Below are 22,659 nucleotides of genomic sequence, written 5' to 3' on the forward strand. Positions count from 1 at the left end.
GTCTCTTTTTTAAGATCAACTATAATAATGTATTTCATAGCCACTAAATTCCATCTTGATGAAATATCAAAATAGGAAACAGGTGAAGGAGTAATTTCCTGTCCTGCCAGGCTCTTAAGAATGTACAGTATTTGCTATCAATTTAGAACCTGCAGTGTTTAGAGAGGAATTTGCTTTCCTTTAAATCAAGGTACCTAAGATGAAAGCGCCCAAGGTACAAGAGCAGCTGGAACAAGCATTGCTGCCTGCAGGCGTTCCTGTCCACCAGCCACGTGTCAGTGGGCGGCCTCCGGAACCAGCCCTGCTGTGTATGTGCAGGCGGTTCCTGGTGGGGGTGGGGAGGTCGGGGCCATTTGGATGCTCCTGTTCACAGAGCTCCTCCTGAATCTTTCTTACCCCCCAGGGGAGCGTGCGCAGGAAGTCAGGGACTCAGCACGTTGAAATGGATCTGGGAAGGCACACAGTCCAAATCTCTGCATCCCTTCCTTCCCATCTGTGGCTTTAATCTCCTTCACAGCATCTCAATGAAGTGGTCATTCACCCTCTGCTTAAACGTAGCCAGTGTCCAAAACTCTTAGAGGCCCCCTCCATTTTCAAACCTCTTAAATCATTTGAACATTTTTTCCTCTTACGAACACATGTGCTAAGTCGCTTCAGTTGTGTTTGACTTTGTGAGACCCTATGACTGTAGCCTGCCAGGCGCCTCTATCCATGGGATTCTCCAGGCACAAATACTGGAGTGGGTTGCCATGCTCTTCTCCAGGGGATCTTCCCGACCCAGGGATCGGAACCTGCATCTCATATCTCCTGAATTGGCAGGCGGGTTCTTTACCACTAGTGAACATGTGCCAGGGCAAAATATGGACTTATTTTTCAAGGTACCTACTAAAAGCTTTTAATGAAAGGAAAAGTCAGAACAGGCTAACTAAAATTGTGGAACACTTCAAATCCATGCAGTCAAGAGTTAAAGTCATGTTTGACGGTTATCAATCCTTTAGCAAGCATCCCTAGGTCACATCATTCAGAAATCTTTGAAATTTACATAGGAGGGCCCTTCTTAATAACCTCCTGAAATATGCCAATTTTATGGCTATACTTTTAAGAATAAAACAAAAATAAAACAAAATCATATGCCAGCATAGCATGCATGTGTATGTGTGTGGATGGTGTGTTTGCACGTGCACAGATAGGGATGCTGGAGGATAAAGATATAGGATATTCCTGAGGAATGGGTTTGGGTGGGGGAAGTGGGAACAGGCAGGAAGAGGAAGGCTTTTTTTCACCTTGTAGGTTTCATTCCTGTTTAAATTTTTTCCAGAGAGCACATGCTATTGTTACGTTATGCTAATGTTAAAACATTTCCCTCAAGATTAAAACAACAACAAAAAGACAAGTCACTTAAATTGAGCCAAAATCTGATTGCCTGGAGTTTGTACCACACTCTGGGCAACTCAGAATAAGCCTATTCCTTCTTGCACACGGCAGTGAGTCTGTCATCTGATTCTACCCCTGGGGTCCCCCATGTTTCCCTACTCCAAGCTATATGTTCCCATTTCCTTCAGCTGTCATGCAGCTGGCAAGGTTTCAAGTCTCCTTGACATCCTGTCACCCTCCACTGAACTAGAGTATATCAAGCGAGCTCAGGAAAAAATCCATTTGGATGTTCAGGTGGCAGCTGGTCATCTGTTGAAAATTACCTAGTCCATATTTTTGTCCACTAACTTGGCCTAACTTTGTGGGGTCTCAGGTGTTCTATTAAGCAGTTGCATCAGTGATGGACAACCATGTCTGCAGGGCTCCCATGCAGGTCTTATCAGAATCCTACCATGAGCTCTCACAGCACTTACAAGACTTGGGTAACTTATCAATGGGCTTCCCTGGTGGCTCAGACAGTAAAGAATCTGCCTGCAAAATGCCAACCCAGGGCAAAAATAACAAAGATGTCATGTAATATCCCGGTTGGGCTTATCCAGAATAAGACTTTTGTCATATCTTGAAGATGCTAGTTCTAGGGGGAAGGATAATTTAGGAGTATGGGATTAACAGATACACACATGCACAGAGAAAAGAGGCTAGTTTTAGTTTCATTTATCATTCTTGTGATGATATCGTCTATATGCCAAGTTGAGTCTTGGTTTTAATGCCAACTTGTCCTTGCTTAATTATTATCATTGCCCCCTTCTAAAAGTATTGCAATTTGTCTGATTAGTTATATGGTCACCCTACTTATCACATACCAATAATAATAACTCTTTTACAGAGAGAAATTTTCTTAGCATTAGAGAAGGAACTTAATTCTGGCTTCAGCCAAATCGAAAACATTTCTGAACATTTCAGATCCATAGATGCTGAAATTCGGGGGGTAAGACAACTGCTAACATGGTTTTTCCTCTCTGGAGTTACATAACCAATTTTGAAATGGGAGCCCCTAAACTTCATGTTGGGAAGCCAAACACTAGGTTCCTTGAGACAACTGATTTCAATCATGTTAAAGTTAACAGAGTGGCCATGGTACATTTTATCTTTCCCATCTTCCTTAGCAATATGCATTTCCTTGAAACCCCATCCCCACCTCTCCCACCTCTCCCACCCAGGAAAATTTATTCCCAAAGGAATCAGGAGAATTAGCATTGGTGCAGCCAAGAGGTGCAAATTATATCAGCATATGTCAAAGATGAGAGCATGCAGCAAGTAGTCCAGGGTATTGAGTTGGTCACTTACTTGGTCAGGCTTCTTAACCACACTGTGCCTCAGTTACCCCATCTGTAAAATGGGGATTATAGTGGTACTTCATTCAGTTAAAAGGAGGCATAAATGAGTTATTATTTTAAAACAATGTCTGGCATGTAACATGTATACATAGGCATTTGGTAAACAAAAAGTAAGTGAGGTAACTTGACCTTGGTTCCATGGTTCCAAGACTGGAATAGTCAGAGGAAAGAACATAAACAAGAGGTGTGTGAGTGTATCTGCTTGGCAAATTTGAGAATTACACTGGTCTCTGTTTAGGAAACATCACCGAAGAACAGAATTCTATCTCTGAAGCATCCCATGTGTTGCAAACACAGAGGAAATTGTCCTTTCATAGATTGGTACTCTGGACACCTGGCTGCCTGCCATTTCCTCCTTGTCAATAAAGACTAAAATAGACCAACCTCATTAGTGCCAGATAGATAGAAACAGATTAAGTGTGGCTACACTGAATCCTGTTCAAAGGTACAGTGACTGAGGGGGAAACATCTGCCATTCCTTCTTTACATGAATCCTCAATGAATTTTGAGGATTCTACAATCCACAATTGGAGTACATTTCTCTATAATTTTCTATCTTACTGTACCATCATTGTTTGTACCCAAGGCAGATTGGATGCTCAAGGAACTAGAGTTCTCACTATGCTGAACATATTAACAAAATACAAATGATCCTTGAACCAGGTCTTTCCTTCTGAGTTCTTCCCTTTCTCTCATTAGCTTTCCCTTGCTCCAGCTGGCATCTCCCAGTCAGGTATTTGCCAAGACCTTCCTCTTCAAATCTGCCTCACCTGTGCTCCATAGTTAATTACCCTCTTTCTTATCAAAACTTCCGTTCATGTATTTGCTAATGTCGCAAGTTTTCTTGCAGTCATATGGCAGTTCTGGAAGGTTTTGAGTAGATGATGCGTGGATTTTATTAATTCAGCCCTCAGAGTTGAAGTGTTAGTCTTGTTTCCCTTTTTTAGTTTCTGAGGAGACATCTCACTTGGCCTTTCCCATGTACTGCTTATGGTTAACTGTAAACTTTGCTGTTTTAAAAAAGACATGTGTGTTGGGGGGGCGTGTACTATATATATGTAGAATTTTAGTGAACAACAACAAAAAAAAAGACAAGAAAATAATTACTTTTTCCCTGAATTTAGAACCAGACTAATTCCTATTCCAGACTGTCATGACCACAGGAAATGAGGAATATCCTCCCATAAAATGTTTTCCTTCATGATTTCTTTCAGATGCTTCAAAACAAGTTTTAGGTTTGTAGCCAAAGTCTGGTTTGGGTTGCATATTTTCTCTGTGCCTGAGGGTGGCATGGTTTTGGAAGAACAAAAAACATTGGAAATGTCTTCTAACTGGGATTGCCATGTTTAGCAAATGGTAATTGAATTTCTGCTAAAAATGAATACATATTTAAAATCTGCCCCATTCAAACTGACAATATCTTCAACATATGGGACATACTTATACTAACAAGTTATTTCTTGTTTATCTGAAGTTGAACTTTAACTGAATGTCGTGGGGCAGTGATCCCCAATTTTTCTGGCACCAGGGCCCAGTTTCCTGGAAGACAGTGTTTCCATGGACTGGTTGGGGGATGGTTTCAGGATAATTCAAGTACTTTATTACATTTATTGTACACTTTATTTCTATTATTATTATATCAGCTCCACTTCAGATCATCAGGCATTAGATCCCAGAGGCTGGACACCCCTGTCCTGGGGGTTTTATTTGTTTATTTTGTTTTTTGACTACCCTGATTCCAACCAACAAGGTCAAAGCCACTTGTCAGTGACTTCTATATGCAGGTACTAAGACACAGTTCATCCTCTCCCTCCCTCTCTCTCTCCTCTCTCTCATTAGTGTGTGGGACTTCCCTCATAGCTCAGTTGGTAAAGAACCTGCCTGCAATGCAGAACACCTGGGTTCAGTCACTGGGTCGGGACGATTCCCTGAAGAAGGAAATGGCAACCCACTCCAGGATTCTTGCCTGGAGAATCTCATGGACAGAGAAGCCTGTCAGGCTACAGTCCATGGGTTGCAAGAGTCAGACACAACTTAGCGACTAAACTGCCACTGTAGAGGGTGCTGTGCTGTGCTCAGGCACTCAGTCGTGTCTGACTCTTTGTGACCGCATGGACTGTAGCCCACCAGGCTCTTCTGTCCTTGGGATTCTCCAAGCAAGAATCCTGGAGCTGGTCACCATGTTCTTCTCCAGAGGATCTTCCCAACCCAAGGATCAAACCCACCTCTCTGGCATCTCCTGCATTGCAGGCGAATTCTTTACCTCTGTGCCACCTGGGTGAGGAGGGATACTTTCTGCTGAGACTGCTTTCTGTAAAGCCTGAGTCTGGAGCCTTCCCCAGGGATAGAATAGCTCCTGTTCAACCTGTGTGATCTTCCAGGTGACTGTCATATCTGCATCTGGTAATGGGGATCAAAGAGGGGGACACTGAAGAAAACCTTTCTCTCTCACATGCTTTTAGAACATGTTTTAAAGCTAAAATGTAGTATATTGGAACAAAGAGAAAGTGTCAAATAACATATAAAATAATTTAGCTGATAAATTAGAAGTATGCATTCATCTATTATTCTTGAGTGGAAATAACTTTGGAGACAATCTCTCCTCCTCTTACTTCACGAAACAGTTTCCTTTTGGAATGAGACGGAAGGGGTGTGTGTCTGTGTGTTCATGAATGTAGGGGAAGTGGAGGTAGAAGGAAGGAGAGGAGGAGAAGAGCCAAGGCAAAAATACTGGAAGTCTAAGTACCTTCCTACTGTGCCTGTCCTGCTACAAATTTGTGTTTCTGCAACCTTTTTTATAATGTAAAAGTGCTGCAGTCCATGGGGTCACAAAGAGTTGGACACAACTGAGCTGAACTGATTACCTACTACATGTTCCTTAGAGAAACTTAAGAAATATATGCAAACAAAAAGAAAAATCTCTTCAGTAAATCCAACGTGTGGATATTGCATTACTCCTGTCACTGGTTTGGTGCCGAGAGAGCAGGTTGGCGTGGATACCAGCCTCAGTTCCCTTCCTCGGAAAGCCACACCCACACTTCGCTCTGAAGATAGCCACTCAATCATGGAGCATCATTTCCAGTACAAATGCCAATCTAGACGTTGTGTCCTCTGTGGCCAAAGTAGGTGGCCACGGTGGGATTTCAGGTGATCCCCAGGACTTGAAAATGCTGGAATTCCTTCATCCTGAGAGGAAAACCTTGAGAAGATCACTCACTAGTTGCCTTCACAGGCAATTCTCAAGCATCCCTGAGTCCCGGGCCTTCTGAGAACTAAGTCTTCAGCTTTTTCTTCAGTTCTGTGATGATAAACTGATTGCGTTGATGGTCCCAACTCGTGGGCTCCATATCCACACCCTCTGACAGAGGGTAGAGCCCTGTAAAGAGGTGGAGTCTAGTTTCTCACTCTTTGGATCTGGAATGCCTTGTCATTTGCTTTGGCCAAAAGAATGCAGCAGAAGTAAGAGTGTGCCAGCTCAGAGCGTAGGCTTTTTCTGGAACATTGACTCCACCATAAGAACAAGACTGGCCTCATCTTGGCCCGTCTGCTGGAGGATGAGAAACCATTTGGAGGAAAGCTCATGGGCCTCAGCCAACGCACAGAAGCGTAACTACCTAATGGACACACAGCCTCAGATAGATGGGAAAGACTAGCCTACATTCCTAGGCTAAATAAATTGATTTTTTTTAAGCCACTAAATTTAGGGTGGTTTGTTATGCAGCAATAGCTAACTGATACTTCTGTGAACTTCCACATCCTTCCAATAAATACCAGCTCTTGAGAGCCAGAGTGAATTTCTGTGGCTGAAAACCAAGGTTCTTTTACCAGAATATGATCATACCACACATCCTCTTTTGTAATCTACCTTATTTCACTTAGCAACTGATTTTGAGCATCTTTCCCTAGCAATAAACTGCGCGGAGTAAAGAAGGAAATACTACCAAATGCCACTTTGGAGCCTCTGCTGAAAGCAGTTTTCATCATGACATCATGGCCATTGGCCAAAGTGCCATTCTTGGATAAGCCTCGCCTGATCCCTTTCATTCAGCAGGAAGTGCCTTTAACCTGTATCTTGGTGAGACTATTTAATGTTGATGACTTTTCACAGCTCAATGACCAAGAGGACAGAGCCATGCCTCAGAGGTACTTGAGAATATTAACATTTCCAGTCATTGTTTATGTCTTTGGAAAAAGAAAGCATTCAAAATGTTCAATTCTTTTCAAAGGTATAAGACATTTGGATGGAGAAGACAGAAAGAGAGATAGATATTCCCTATAATGATTTTATTTTCTGATCCAAAACTGAGTGATGGAGGTTCTTCAGTCCTTTTCTTTCTGGTCATTTTATTTCCATCCTCATTTATTTCTCACTGAATGGTGGCTTTAATTTGAGATATTGTTTGCTTGGCAGAGTAGGACAAGGGGAGAGTGCAATGCTTGCCTAATAATCTTCATTTTTATGCTGGTGGAAGTACATTAATATTTTTCAAGAAAAATTAATGTCAAAAAATGGATCCCTTGCAACTCTGCAAATGTTTCTATGGGAGGGAATTTTCTAGGTGCATTATCTACATGGATCCTTTCCAACAAGGTGCCCCACTGGAAGTCAGTTCTTAACTAGATTGCTTTTCTTTTGAATTTCATTTATTTTGCTGATAATAACAATAGCTAGCATTTATAACATATCCTTGGACATTTATCTCATTTAATCCTCAAAAACTCCATGAGATAGGTATTATTATGAGTCTCCTTTGAGTAAATGAAGCTCAAGGAAGGTAAGTAAAGTAAATGGTGCACGGGCTCACAGGTGACAGGGATCAGAGCTGGAGTGTCCACCCTGTGTGTCAGGCTCCCAAGTCAGAGTGCTCTACAGTACCTTCATGTTATATTGCCCCAATCACTATGGAATTTTAAACAAAGGCATTACATTTTTTTTTTTAACCAAAGTATGGGTTAAATACCTCTGATGCTTTTTCTCAAGTAGGAAGCAGTAAGTGGTCTTAATGAGTATCCTTTCAATTCTAAGAGGGTATGATACTGAAATCATACCTGACCTTTTCTGTCTTTTTACACCCTAAGCTACTTCCTCAGTCTTCCACAACCCTGAAGGGGCCAGGAGAACACACAATGTTTCCCTGAATGAGACCACCGGGGACCCTGGTGCAGAATACCATTCAAGAACTTGAGAAACATTCTCAATATCACTGCAGGAGACTGGTTAGGTACTAGACAGTGAGAAAGAATATACAGTGTGTAGAACATGCTGTCTTACTTCTGAGGTGGGTTTCACTTTAAAGAACAAATACGAAAAACATAAGAAAAATGTTTTCCCTATAAGAAAAACCAGAACTAAGAATATAGTATATTCTATAGATCTGTTCTGTCCAAGAACTTTCTATAATCATGGAAATGTGTTGTTTGTTCCACCCAGAATCATAGCCCCTGACGTCTTATGGCTATTGAACACCTGAAATAGTCAATGAAAGGGGTGCATTTTAATTTTTAATTAATCTTAATTAATTGTAATGAAATGAACTTTAAATGTAAATAGCCATATGTAGCCACATCTGGCTTTTATATATATTGGACAATACAACTCCTGATGACTACAGAAGTGTGGTGAATGGAATAGGTGAGGCTGATGGGGGAAGGTCTCACCAAGATGTATCTTCAGTAGTTTCTGAAGTGGGTTAGGGAGGAGAGAAAATGCAGCTGCACTGAAAAACGGAGAGAGGAAAGGGGAAAACAAAAGCTTTGGCCTAAGAGGACACCAGGGTTACAGATTCAAATGGCTACCACAAGGACCATGAAATTAACATAAACAAAAGAAACAGTTTAGGGGTAGGGTAAGGACTATGGGGAATTAGGGACCCTCCCCACCTCCAGCGCATCAGTCATTAGTCAGCTCCAGCCACTGTTGTACAGAAATACAGATACAATTTTGACTGACTTATTTTTTCAAAAAGTCAGAAATTCAGATTTTTATGTGAAGTCATCTAACTTTAAATGTTGGTACCCAAATCAGTCAGGGCAGGCTGTGTCTTCAGCAGACACTGTTGATGCCCCATTCCTTTCCACTCAGCATTTGCCTGTGCCAGGCTATCTATCCCCCCAAACATGTTGTGTATACTCTTGACCTTCATGCTGAGAATCCTGAAGAATTAAGAGTTCTTGGAAGTAGCTCTCTGCCCATGCCAAACAGAGAGGAAGCCCCTAAATACTCCAGTCTTCCATCTCTCAGTTGGGATGATTGTGCGGTACCCTCCAAATTGTCTCCCAGAGCTCCCCTGTAAGGCAAGCTTTGGCTGCCCACAGCAGAGACTGGCAGAGGTTGGACACCCATTGGTTTCCACACCTTCCCTGTCTTACTCCCTCCCTCGCTTACTCATGTTTTCTGGGATCACCTTCAAATAAACTGCTTACACACCAATCCATATCTCAGAACATGATTCTAGAAGAACCTGAACAAAAACACAGTTGTAAGGAAAAGAAAACCAAAAAACTCAATATCTCAGTGGTAAACTCAATGAAGTTTTAATTTTCACTCCATCACAACCAGTGTCGGTCACTGTGGAGACTCTATCTGGTCCTCCAAGGACCTGGGTTCCTTTCGTCACGTTTGGCTCTGTGTCCTTTATGATATTTTTCGTCTCTGCATTCAGCTGCAGATGGAGAAAGAGGGACCCTGCAGCACTGGGTGAGGATTTTTATTGGCCAGGCCTAGTGAGGAGCCCCTTTGCCCACTTTTCATTGGCAGAACGCAATCATGTGGTCCTGCCTCCACACTGAGGTAGCTGGGAGATGCAGCGTTACTGTTTCAGCCACCGCACCTTGCTTAAATTTTTGTGTAAGACTGTCCAGACCGAAGAAACCATGTCTGTGGACCAAATTCAGCTTGTTAGCCACCTGTTTGAAATTTCCTCCCCACATGTCGTTCCCTAAGAGTGACAAAAAGGACTAGTAAGTCAACCAGCGAGTTCTTAACTTACACAGAAACAAGTATGACACATTTTACCCAATTGTGCAATAAAATAACTGTATGGAAATTAAATTGGTTCTTTGTTAATTCTACAATTTCAGTGAGAAAGTTACAATTTCGTTTCTGACAGTTCTTACATGGACAGTATCTTCCAACAGAGTCACTTTCTCTACTTTCTGTGTTCTCTGTGATTATCTATCCATAAATAAAAGATTTGAAGGTGGCCTATGCCCACCTCATCTTTGACTACTCTCCCTCTGGCTCTCTGGACTTCAGCCATATTGTTTATTTCTTGAAGTTGCTGCCTTGGGGTCTTTGCAAATGTTGTTCCCTCTTCTAGGAATATGTTCCCTCTCTTAGCTCCTCTTTCCTCACTCTTGACCTAACTGCCCCTACTTATTCAGGGTCGGTATAAATGTTCTTTCCTCAGGGTAGCTTTCACTGACCACTCTAAGTCAAGTCACTTTCTTCTGCCCACTGTTATTCTCTCATTCTGCCTATCACAATCCAGGACCATATTTGTATATTTTATATTGCCTCCTCCAGAGACTGTACTTCAGCATCGTACACTCAGCACACAGTGTCTGGCACATTGCTGGTGCTTAAAACAGATTTGTTTAATAAATAAATGAATACTGAGAAAAGTCTACTGCTTTAAAGAATTTTGTTGGGGATACCACTTAGAATTAAAATAGCATTTCCCAATTTTGAAAGTTTAGTTATACTTTATTGGGATTTTTAGAAAGAGGAGTGTTTGTGCATTGAATGCTACCTGAAGCAATGAAAGACAATACAAATTCTTTATCCCAGAAATCCTTGAATTTATTCTTTTCTAAAACTAGTCTAGATAAAACTGCAAGGGATCATTTATGGCAACAGGAGTGGAAACAGGAAAGCTCTTTGAGAAAGTGAAAGAGGCATTACAATGTAAAGGGTTATTTCTTCAGAGCATACCTGGCCTAAATAATCTGCCAAGATGCCTGGGGTCAGGATTAGGGCAGGGTGTGAGGGGGAGGTAGGAGTTCCTCAATTCTTTACTTCACCCTGCACATTTCCAGTCCATCAATCATCATTCTGAGTTGGACTCCCAGATAGAGCCCCTTCCACCCCAACCCCCCCACCAAGTCCCTTCGCCACCAGCAGTCAGAGTGGTCTTTCCTGTTTGTAACCTAACCTTATAAGAACTGGTCTTGGAATGAAATACAAATTCCTATCAGGTTCTGCAGGACCTGCTTCTGGGCTGCTTCTCTATCTCCTCTGGTATTCCTCTCCCTGTCTGTCAATCTACTGTAAGATCATTTTCTTTTTGTTTCTCAAACTAACAAGATCTTCCCCCTTTGTGGCTTTGGTGCCCTCTGCTTGGGATGCCATTTCCTGTCTCTTTGCCTTAGCTGGCGGATTCTCAGCTGTCTGGAACATCATCTCTGCAAAGAGGCCCTTCCTGACCACCTCTCTAATGCGGATCCCCTTTTTTACCACCAGGTACTATCTCATCACTTTTCATTTCCCCACAGAACCTATCCCCACCTGCGAGCATTCGCTTTGTTATTGTTTGTCTCCCCACTAGGTGATGAGCATAGGAATCATGTCTGTTTCTATTTGCTACCATATCCCCAGCACTCAGGGCAATGCCTAACAAATAGTAGATACTCAGTTAAGTGTTTGTTGAATGAATGAATGAATGAATGAATGTCTAAATGTTTAGCTAGCATATTATAATAGAAAGTGTATAGTCACACGTTACATATCAACATTGTTTATTACTGTGTCACTATTACGATTATTATATTGGGTTGGCCAAAATGTTTGTTCAGGTTTTTCTGTAAAAACCTGATCAACACAATATCTTTATACAGCTTGAGTCTTTGTGAATGTTCAGTCCAATCAGTGGTCACTCATATATTCCAATATTTCAGCAGAAATTTCCTGAGTATCCATCAGATGCCAAGCTCTGTGTTACTCTAAGTACTAGCTCTCATTCCTAGCTGCACATTAGAATCACACTGAAATAAATAATTTCACAATGTATACATGTATCAAAATGTCACATTGTACACCTTAAATATATATAATTTTATTTGTGAAAAATAAATTTGGTCCAATAAGCCATTGATGTAAGAAAATAAATTAAAAAAATAAAATTTTTAAATGTTTTAAGAGTAACTATGGCTACAGTCAGAGAAAATGACTTCTGCTAAAGGTTATAATTTGTATAGAGAAAACCAAACAAGAAAAGAATCAAACTGATGTATACTGGGCCCCCACTCCAGCTAAATAAACTGTATTTTCTAAGGGTAGAACTTGGGAGTCTGAAGATTTTTATAAACTTTGTGGTGTGTGCAGTGAGAGCTGAGAATCCCTGGCTCTGCAGCTGTGCTGCCCAACACAGCAGCCATTAGAAAGATGTGGCCATTTAAATTTAAATTAATTAAAATTCAAATCAGTTCCTTAGTTGCATTTTAAGTGCTCAGTAACCACATGTGGCAAGTGGCTACAGTATCAGTGCAGATGTAAGGCATTTTTATCCCCCGGTTCTATTGGACAGTGCTGCTTGAGATACTCAAAGGAAAATAAGGCAGTTTCTGCCATGGAAAAGCTCACAGTCTGAAGTAAATTATTCTTGAAGTCTTATCTCTTAGGAAATTTGAACCTGTAGTATTGCCATTAATTACCTTGTATGCCAGTGAAATATCCACAGGAAAGTTTCAAAATCAACCCAAGGTTTAAGGGGTAAGCAGCGTCCTTGTGGCTAGCATATAAATGATGTCAGAGTCTAGCTTGTGATGTGCTCAGGATCTGAAACAGAGGGGTGCTCAATAGACATCTCATGAATGAATGAATGAATGAGTGAGTGAATGAGTACAGAGCTGTAAATGTATGTGGGTCAAAATGTGGTGTGCTCAATTCCCCTTCCTGCCTTCAGGGTCAAAACTAAAGAGATAGGGTGGCCTGCATGGAAACAAGTTCAGAGCATTACGTGAAAGGATTGCGGAGTTTCTTAAAGACTGTTTCCTTCATGTCTGAGCTACATTTTGTCTTCAATTGTTCTAAAATGGTACTGGGGGTCTAAGATCAGGAGTGAGCTGATCAGAGGTGAGGAGTGAGCTAGTCAGATCATCTGATTCCAGGACTGGCACTTGCCAGCTATAATGCTGGACGAGTCACTTGGTTGGGTCTCAGCCCTGATACCTCACGTGTGAAAGGAATGCTGGTATCTCCCTCATAAGGTGATCATAGCAGGGATGTGTACTGTAACATGTGGACCCTTTAAAAAGAAAGAAAGAGAGGGGCACTACCTTGAGTCCATTGTGAACTAGCTATATATTTAGGTAGCTTAAACTCTCTGGGACACCCCTGTATTTTCTAAAAAAGCAAATGAAGGGGTGATGGAGACAGGACTTCTATTGTGTTTTACCGCTGACATCTTCCAGTTCATGCTAAATGACAGGAGACCTGAAGGTTCTGCTTCTGTCCAAGACTGTGTCACTCCAAGTTGCCAAATGCATAACAAAGCTGTCTATCTAAGAGGCACAGTTAAACTTTAGTTAGAGACATGATTTTTGGTTTGCAGTTTTTATTTTGGAGGGAGTTGTTGCCAACTGGTGGGATTTGAAAGTGTTTTCCCTGCAGGAGGCAGATTCGGAAGTCTGGCCTGCTAAGACTCTTTTGGAAGCTGAAACTAATTAAAATGTTTATTTTAGCCCCTGTAGCTAAGACACGGCAGGGGAGAAAGTCCAGCATTCGTTTTTTATGAAAGTGTAATTATACCCACTAAGCTCTGTGTGACCTGTTCAGCATCTGCCCCAGGGCCACCCCACCTGCTCAAACACCTGCCCTGTATGGGAGCATTCAGTAGAACAGTACTTAATGCCAACCTAAGGCAACAGGGTTCCCCACCCCCACCCAAGGACCATGGAGCCTGTGTCACCTTCTGTTACCTAGAGATTCACCTCTGAGTGAAGCACAGTCAGCCTTCCTGTCGGCAGATGCAGAAACCAGGGATACAGAGGGCCGACTATACTGTGTCACTTTATCTCGGGGCCTTGAGCATCTTGGATTTTGGTATCTGAGGGTGGGGATGATTGCTGGAACAAATTCCCCATGAATATTGAGGAATGCAAATAACTGGACTATACTTTCCTGGTTTTACCCTCAAAGATATCCATAAAGATACACAAAAGAGAAAAAGAGAAAGGGGAAGAGAAGAACTAAAAATAAAGTAGTTGAATGTTAGTTTTTTGTGTGCAGTGTCAGAGATTGAGAAAGATATGCGAGTACTTCCTGAGTACTTTCTCTGTACTTCCTGAGTATTTGCAAAATCCTTGAAGAAGTGTAAAGGCATAAGACAAAGCTAATGGCAACGTTCACTGCTTTTGAATGAAGAAAATTAATGAGGCGACCTCTGCACACAGGGTGGCTGCTTCATGTCCATACCACGTTACTTCTTGGTCTGCCCTGCTGTAGGTGCTGTTATTAATACTTGGCAAATGAGGGACTGAGGCTCCAAGAAGCTCAGTGACTTGGGAAGTATAATTAGTGGGCTAAGGACATATGCTTGGTGGTCCCATGGGTGTGGGATGTAGTCCCAGCTTTGCTAATGACTGGCAGCATGATTTGGGGCAAGTTATTCATCTTGCTACACCTGTTTTGTCATCTATAAAGTGGGGGTGCCAATAGTTAGTGGACTATCTTTCTTGTGAAGATTCACTGAATTAGCCAATGCAGAATGCCTGGCATATCACTCATCACAGGAATCATGCCGAAGCAGATTTACTGTCATCCTCCTCTGAGACCACACATAGCTGGGGGCAGGGTAGAAGGGTGGCAGAACTAGGATACCAACTTGGGTTGTTTTATGCCACTTGTAAACCTTCCACATGTTCCGTTTTCAAAAACTAAGTTCAGAGAACATAATAGGAAGTAGAAGAGGTTAGACAGGGAGAACACCAAGAGAACTGGAAAGAGACAGACTCGTCCTTCTGCCTTTGGGACATTCCCTGCATGTAGGTCCTTTGACTCCCATTCCAGGCCCTTAGAGAAAATCTGTTTGATGAACTAAGAAGTATTTGTTTTTATCAAAAGCAGAGACAGTAAGCCTCTAGAATTCCCAGGCTTGATGGTGAAGAGCAGTTACAATGAACATATTATACAGTTACCGGCCAGCTACCTGTTGTCTCCCCACCAAGACTTTTCTCACACCCTTTCCCATCTCTCTCCTTCTCCACCTCTTTACGTTGGCCTCCTTCTTCAAGGCCAGCTAATATCCCACTACCTTCCATGATCTGGTCTCCTCTTTCCCTAGATGCTAAAAGATTTATCTTCAGTTTAACATTTAAATTATTTCTCTGTTTCATAAAGACTAATCTCCCTTAAATAGATTTATGTAATTCCTTTGTCTATGCCATAGGGTTTGATACTAAGTTGAAAGCCTACGAGTCTCTAGAGATGTGCTTTTTATACACTCTTGAGAACTGGACTGATAATGCCATTTGTGAAATGCTAATGAGATAATGAGAACAAACTGAGACTTCAGTGCAGAATTTGAAGACATAGGTCTCCATCTGCAAGGTATTTTCATCCCTAAGGAGAACAAAGCTCATGGTATGTGGTAACTGGGAGACACTGTAGCAGAGAGGTTAGAACATGGGTTCTAGAGTTACTTAATTTCCAAACAGTAAAATGAAAATTATAGTAGTATCTACTTCATGGGGGTCTTTGTTGGGTTTAAATAAAATAATGCAAGTCAGCCTCAGTGCAGAGTGTGCCATCTCTTAAGAATTCAAAGTTAGCTATAGGTAGGTTCAGAAATGAGAAAAGCAATTGTTCAAATGCCAGAGTAGAACAACAAACATCTTATACTCAAGAGGCTTACCTGGACATATTCCAGTTACAGCCCAAGCTGCTGTGAAATTATTTTGAAGGCGTTTAATGCTAAATACACAGCTCACAGTAGGAATAGACACTTGTGCCCACGCCAGTTTCTATGCAGGGGGGCAGGGAAGAGGAGAAAAGAGCTGCGGAATAGAAAGGAGCTGGCTTCTAGGCTTTGGAAGACCCAGGTGGAAGTCAAGGCCATTTCTTGACTGACCTGACCTGGCCTACTCTGACCTGAATCACAGGGGAGTGTACACTGGAGACCCATGAGGCGACAGAGTTCCAGGTGGTGAACTTGGAGTTGTGTTGCTCTGTATTCCACCATGTGGGGAGTGGAGCACTGGGATGCAGTGGAACTGTGGGATCTCTTCTTTTTCAGCAAGCTCCCATTTCCACACAGGCAACATTTCCTTTCTCTGAGACTGCTCTGAGGAGAACAAGCAGGCAGATTTGATATTGCTGAACTGGAATCATCCAGCCTCAGAGGCATCTCTTGGAACAGCAGCCTAGTCCTGGGAGCAATTGTGTCTGATGCTGGCACCGAGGAGTGGGGAGGGAGATCAGCTTTTGGGGAAATGACTTTGGTGAACATTTCTGTGCTCTCCTCAGGGGAGTGGGTAGGAGATCTTGGACATGCTAGTGATTTGGTTGATGGTCCTGCCAGAAGCACTGAAAATGCATCTCCCCCAGCCATTGCACTTAGCAGAAGGGTGCCAGGAATAGCTGAGGGTGGGGGGCGTTGTTCTGGTTCAAAGGCTCCTGTTCCTAATTTAATTGTGTTTTTGGTGAACTTGGTCGTGGGGCGAGGGGTGGACATCTGCCGAGAGGATCTCAGGTTGGTCCTATTAATATGCATCCCTGCAGCTGGGAAAGTCACACTGCTAAGTTGCACTTGGTTGAGCTTTGGTTTTGAATGTGATCATCCACCTCGCCTGAATGGAGATAAAAGAGAACTGCCTGCGATTACAGATTCAACGGAAGCGCGTGTTGAAATGTACAGAGGAAATGTTGCAAGCTCAGCAGTAACGAGCTGAAACTCTCTTAGGAAGGTGGTAAGGTAGACGTCCTGAGATCAACATCCGCTACAGAGACTGCACTTCCTGCCGGCTTCCTCCGTGCCTCGCACCCCAGAGCACACCTGCCCCGGTGATCTCAGACTCATCCTCATCGTCACTTGTGAGCTTCCTCTTCAGTCAAGGTGCCCGAGGTACTGAGAGGTCGAGCACCTGCCTGGAGCCACACAACCAGAAGGGGCAGAGGCAGCACTTGATTGCAGATTGGCCTGACTCCAAAGTCTCTGTTCTTTCCATCAGGCTGCCACTCTTCGTCACTAATAACAGGCGGAACCGACAGCAACACATATCGAGCACCTGCTGGGTGTAAGGGGAGACAGAAAAAAGTATAAAACCAACTGTGCCTGCGAAACAGTTCTGAAAAACCAATGAACTATTTGTGTGTTGGGGTTTCCCAGGTGGCCCAGTGGGAAAGAATCCGCCTGCCAATGAAGGAGACGGTAGAGACAAGGGTTCAGTCCCTGGGTTGGGAAGATCCCCTGGAGAAGGAAATGGCAGCCCACTCCAGTATTCTTGCTGAAGAATCCCATGGACAGAGGAGCCTGGTGGGCTACAGTCCGTGGGGTCGCAAAAAAGTCAGACAGGACCTTAGCCTTGGAGCAACAATAATTTGAATGTTACTAATGGGATGAGAGTAAGAGCCATCTCCCAAAGAAAAGAGTCCTCCTTCCAAGGGGAGGAGGATGTCTGCTTTCTACTGAGAGTGCTTTGCTCAATAGCCTATGTCTAGTAGGCATCAGGCGAGCATTTCCTGGTGCTGAAAGGAAAACAAATCATGTCTTGGGGCTGAAGGTCCTGAGTTACTGTCCCAGCGCTCCCCCAAACTAGCTCAGTGCCCTGGACAAGTTACCTCACCTCTTTTGGGGACTCAGTTTCCTAGTTTACAGAATAGGAATAATAAAGTGAAATTTAATGTATTCCCTGGGTGATGTCACAAGTTCCAGTGGAGAACAAATGAAGTAGTTACATAAACATGCTAGAAAACATTAAGAAATTTCTTTATTGGGCTTTAATTCTGGGAGTATTAGGGAGGGGCAATCCCCGAGGCCTGAGTGCTGGGGGTCGGGGGGTGATGGTAATCTCACCGATAAAGAGAATAAAGGGAGCTCTAGAGTCTTCCTTATTCTAGAGGCCTTAAATTGGTCACTTCTCCTTTTATGGTGGACCATAATCAGGTTTAGAAGCCAGAAGGTGAAAGGTAGGATCCAAAATTCTGTCCAGCTTTAAGATCAACAGTCTCTTTGTTCAGTGCAAGTAGTCTTGCCATCGTTCTTCCCTGTGAGCTTGCTGGCTTCCTCCTCCACATGGCTCTCCACACCCAAGGAGTGACATTTCCTGGGGGCTAACTGTCAAGACCTAGGCTCTGGACTGCAGTTGTTCTTATTAGGACAGATTTCCTCACCACTCTAAACTGTTTCGTCAACAGGAAAGAAGAAAAAAAAAAGATGATAATAGAACCAACCTCACAAAACTATTGTAAATATTTAAATAAGGTAATCCCTTTGCCCAGTAGCTGGGAAATACAGGCAGTTATTAATATTATTACTGTATTTATAATTCTAAGTACTATGTGTTCTGACCTTCTACCAGACTCATCTCCTGATATATAACACTTGTTTTCAGCTAAAGTTCAGTATTGTAGATAGAGATTTTAAGGAGCTGAGAAAGGTAGTGAAATCAGTGAACCAAAAGTCACTAAAAAATTATAAGGTAAGAAGCTGGAAGCATCATAGTCCCAGGATCCAGGTTTTCATCCAGTAATCCAAACTGAAAAATATAAATTAGGGTAGAGATAACCTGCCTTGTGGGATTATGTAACAAATGACAGCCAGAGAATTTTGTATTTCATGGCTCCTCAGTTGAGAGTTTTGGGGAAAACAAATCTTTGTGTACAGTAATAACGATCTTTTGCTATGTGTGTTTAGTCATTCAGTCATGTCTGATTCTTTGCAACTTTTTGGACTCTAGCCTGCCAGGAGCCTCTGACCAGGGGATTTCCCAGGCATGAATACTGGAGTGGGTTGCCATTTCCTCCTCCAATGGATCTTCCCAACCCAGGAATTGAAACTGTGTCACCTGCATCTTCTATATTGCAGGTAGATTCTTTACCTGCTAAGGCATCATTTGCTATGAATTGCCTTAAATTTCCAGGCTCCTCTTAATTCCAAAGCCATTCCCCTAGAAGCCCCAACAAAAACACAATGACTAAATCACAAGTCTCCTAAAATTTCCTGATTCAACCTCCCAAAGCCGGGAATTCCTTCCAACAAAGAAGGTGAAGCGAAATAAGAAACTTCAACAAAAATGTCTATTTGTATTATCTCATTAAACATCTTCACAGTTATAGGTTTGGTGAAAGATTTTCTTTTTGGGTGAAGTGGAAGGAGGGAAGAAAGAGGCTCAAAAGCATTTCTCAGATTTTCAGAAGCAACAGTGGAAAATCCCTACCCTAGAGGCTTCCTTTCTCTCTAGACAAACAATACTCCCGGTTTTCCCCAGGAGTCCGGAGTCTTACCCCAGACAGACAGATGTCAATTATTGACCCTCCATTTTGCTGGCGGAGTCACCGGAGCTTAAAGATGAGGAAGTAAATCCATGTGCACATCCTGGTAACTGCAGCCCCAGGTCAAATTTCACCAGCTGTTGTTAGTTGCTCAGTCATGTCTGACTCTTTGCGACTGCATGGACTGTAACCTGTCAGGCTCCTCTGTCCATGGAATTCTCCAGGCAAGAATACCGGAGTGGGTAGACGTGCCCTCCTTCAGGGGATCTTCCCGACCCAGGGATTGAACTCAGGTCTCCCACATTGCAGGCAGATTCTTTACCATCTGAGCCACCAGGGAAGCCCACAACTGAAGCCCCACCCCTAAGGAAAACTTCTAGGCAACCATGTTGTCTCAAGGAGGCTGCTCAGATTCAATATAAAGTAGTTCTGGATATATCTTGGTTGTGAATGACATTGAAATAAGCAAATTGCTCTGGAAAAGACCACATGACAGAAGAAACTGAAGTTCTCTGTGATGATGTAGAAACATGTTGCCTTTAAGTCCCCATAAATATTTGCTCTCAGACTGCTCAGTAAAAGCCTGGAAATCCCAAAGCAGTAACTTGGAAGTCCCACCTGCTACAGATTTGCCTGAGCATTGTTATGGTCATATCCACACTTGTCCTTCTGTGTAGTTTAGCCTTAAATAAATTTGCTCCCTTTTTTAGGTGGCTTTTTTTTGCCTGATCTTCTCCAATTTCCATTTCATAATCATTTCCATTCCTTCTGTGCAATGTCAAGAAGAGAAAGCCTTTAACTAAGGGATGATGCTGCAATTGCCTTCAAGCCACAAACACAGGTGTTAATCTTAATTGGGAAGAACTCTACCTCCCTGCTCAGACTGGTTATGTCTGAGTTTATTTGTCAATCAGTATCTTTTCTGGTGAGGCATGTAGCCCAGCATGGCAGAAAGGACCACTGCAGCAGGCAGATAACGCTTTGAATCCTGTAGTTACCACTGGATAGTGCATGGTCTCAGGTCAATTACTTAACCCCTCTGCCTTCAGCTTTCTGATCTCTTAAACTGAGACTACAGTAGCATCCTCCTTACAAGGATGTTTGGAGAAGGCAGTGGCACCCCACTCCAGTACTCTTGCCTGGAAAATCCCATGGACGGAGGAGCCTGGTAGGCTGTAGTCCATGGGGTTTCGAAGAGTCAGACACGACTGAGCGACTTCACTTTCACTTTCACTATCATGCATTGGAGAAGGAAATGGCAATCCACTCCAGTGTTCTTGCCTGGAGAATCCCAGGGACGGGGGAGCCTGGTGGGCTGCCGTCTATGGGGTCGCACAGAGTTGAACACGACCCTAGTGACTTAGCAGCAGCAGCAGCACAAAGATGTTATGAGGATAACCTGATTTTATAAAAGTTCAGTAAACCCCAACTCCAACTATAGTATTTTATTGAGGTCTCATTGAACTAGATGCTGGAGAGAAAGAAGATAAAATGGAGACACTTAACATTTTATGACAACTTTAATGTGAAATTCACTTTCCCTAAAGATTATAATGCCTGTGCGACTTTGGTTTTCTCAAAATGACCTACCTTGGAGAGGATAAGGACACAATATTGTTCACCTTGAGCTGCAGTTTCCTACTTTCTGGTCCCAAATCCATATCTATCCTCCAGTTTTAATTATACCTTCTCTTCAACCTCTTTAGAGTCAGCACAGGACCTGTGCTTTTCATCCACTATGCTCCTACCCTCCTAGAAACCTTAGAGGCAAGAGGCAACCTTCTTGCCTCTCAACTCAGTCCTGTCGTCAATATCTAAGTCCACAAGGATTAGAAAATAAGCACCCTGGCCCGTATCCCCACTCTTGCTACTATTCCTTTTCTCTCTTTTCCTTCAGAGCCAGACTTTTAACAAATGATGTGTTTATCGCAGTCATCTTTTTGTAACTGATTCACTCCTTAGCCCATTATAATCTGGTTTCTAGCCCAAACATTCCTCCAAGAGTCCTCACTAATATCCTTAATGCTCTCTATCTTGTTAAATCCTAAAGACCTTTTCAGTTGTCATCCCACTGACCCTTCATCAGCATTCCTGGATGTGGTCCCTCCTTGACTTCCTAGGCTTTGAGACATTACATCTTGGTTTTCCTTCCATCTCTCTGGCTACTTCCTCTTTGCTTCCATTTCTGGCTCATTCTCACCCCCCTCCTTTCATTAAATGTTAAATTTCCTCAAGTCTCAGTCCTAGACTCTTCTCACTTTATGCACTATCTCCAGGAAATAATGATCAATTATGATTTCAGTTATCATCTACATGTCAGTGGGTACCAACTTATACCTCCAGCATAGACTACTTCTCTGTGTTCCAGACCCAGATGTCCAACTATGTATTAAATCTCCATTTGGAATACTTTTTTTTTCAACATGTCCAAGACCAAGTTCATGATCTTTCTTAGCAAATCTGCTCCCCCTTTTTGTTCTCCATCTCAACGAATGGCACCAGTATCCAGCTAGTGTGTAGCTTCCATGCTGCTTTCCTTTCCCTCATCACCATATGAAAGTTATCACCAAGGTCTGTCTCTTTCTCCTGCAAAATGTCTTTTCAATCAATCCCGATTCTAATATTTCCATAGACACCACCCTAATCTGTGCTGCCACTGTCTTCTCTCTGTTTTATTTATACTTCTTCCCTCTGCTTTCCCAGATCCATTCCTTTCACACACTATAGTCAATCAAACATGCGACATCTTCCCATGAAACTTGCCAAGACTTCCTATTGATCACAGGGAAAATAACTAAAATCCTTCATTTGGTGTAACAAAGACTGAGTTTCCATAATAACCAGTTTTCCTTCTTTCTCACAAAAAGTAGTAAAATGGCAATGTCTCTGTCTCAGACACACACACTCACACAAGACATTTCCTAGCCTCCCTTACAGAGAGAGATAACCTATAAGATACAAGAAAAAGTAGTTAAGTGGAGTAGCTTGGGAAGCCTCTTTAACCTTGTCCTTTTAGTTCTTCATATCTGGGATGTGCCTGTAATGACTGGAAATCCAGAAGCCATGTTGAGACTTTGAAGGTACAAGTTAGTATTAGAGATAGTAAGGCAGAAAAATTAAAGAAGCTTGGGCCCTGATGAGTTTGTGAAACCACCATACAAGACTTGACTGTCTGCTTCTGGGCTTCTTCCCTGTGGGGAAACAAAATCTATATTTGTTTGGAATGAATTTGTTTGGATTAAACTCACATCATTGAATTTCTGTCTTTAAGAGTTGAACTAAACTTCTAAACTGATGCGTAGAGGATTTATGAGGCCCTGTGGTCTTGTGTCTGTCTACCTCAACAGCTTCTTTCTGCCCCACCTCTCACCCTTATGTTCTTCAATTCATACTGGCCTGAATTCAGTTGTTCAAATACATCATATGGGCCTTCCTTCCTGGGGCCTTTGTATGCTCTTC

At 42.5% G+C, this 22,659-nt stretch overlaps 1 long non-coding RNA gene across 2 annotated transcripts in view; it reads left to right on the forward strand.

Moving 5' to 3' along the window:
* Positions 1–734, forward strand: part of LOC123332835 — a 60,703-nt gene extending 59,969 nt beyond the window's left edge. The window contains exons 5-6 of one of the 2 annotated variants that reach the window (XR_006549927.2): positions 191–308; positions 404–734. This is a non-coding gene — a long non-coding RNA (uncharacterized LOC123332835). Of the gene's footprint in view, positions 1–190 lie in introns of both variants that reach the window. The other variant, XR_006549926.2, reaches the window with a different exon arrangement.
* The last annotated feature ends 21,925 nt before the right edge of the window (positions 735–22,659 follow it).

Source organism: Bubalus bubalis, chromosome 3, assembly GCF_019923935.1.
Source record: "Bubalus bubalis isolate 160015118507 breed Murrah chromosome 3, NDDB_SH_1, whole genome shotgun sequence".
Taxonomy (NCBI): Eukaryota; Metazoa; Chordata; class Mammalia; order Artiodactyla; family Bovidae; genus Bubalus; species Bubalus bubalis.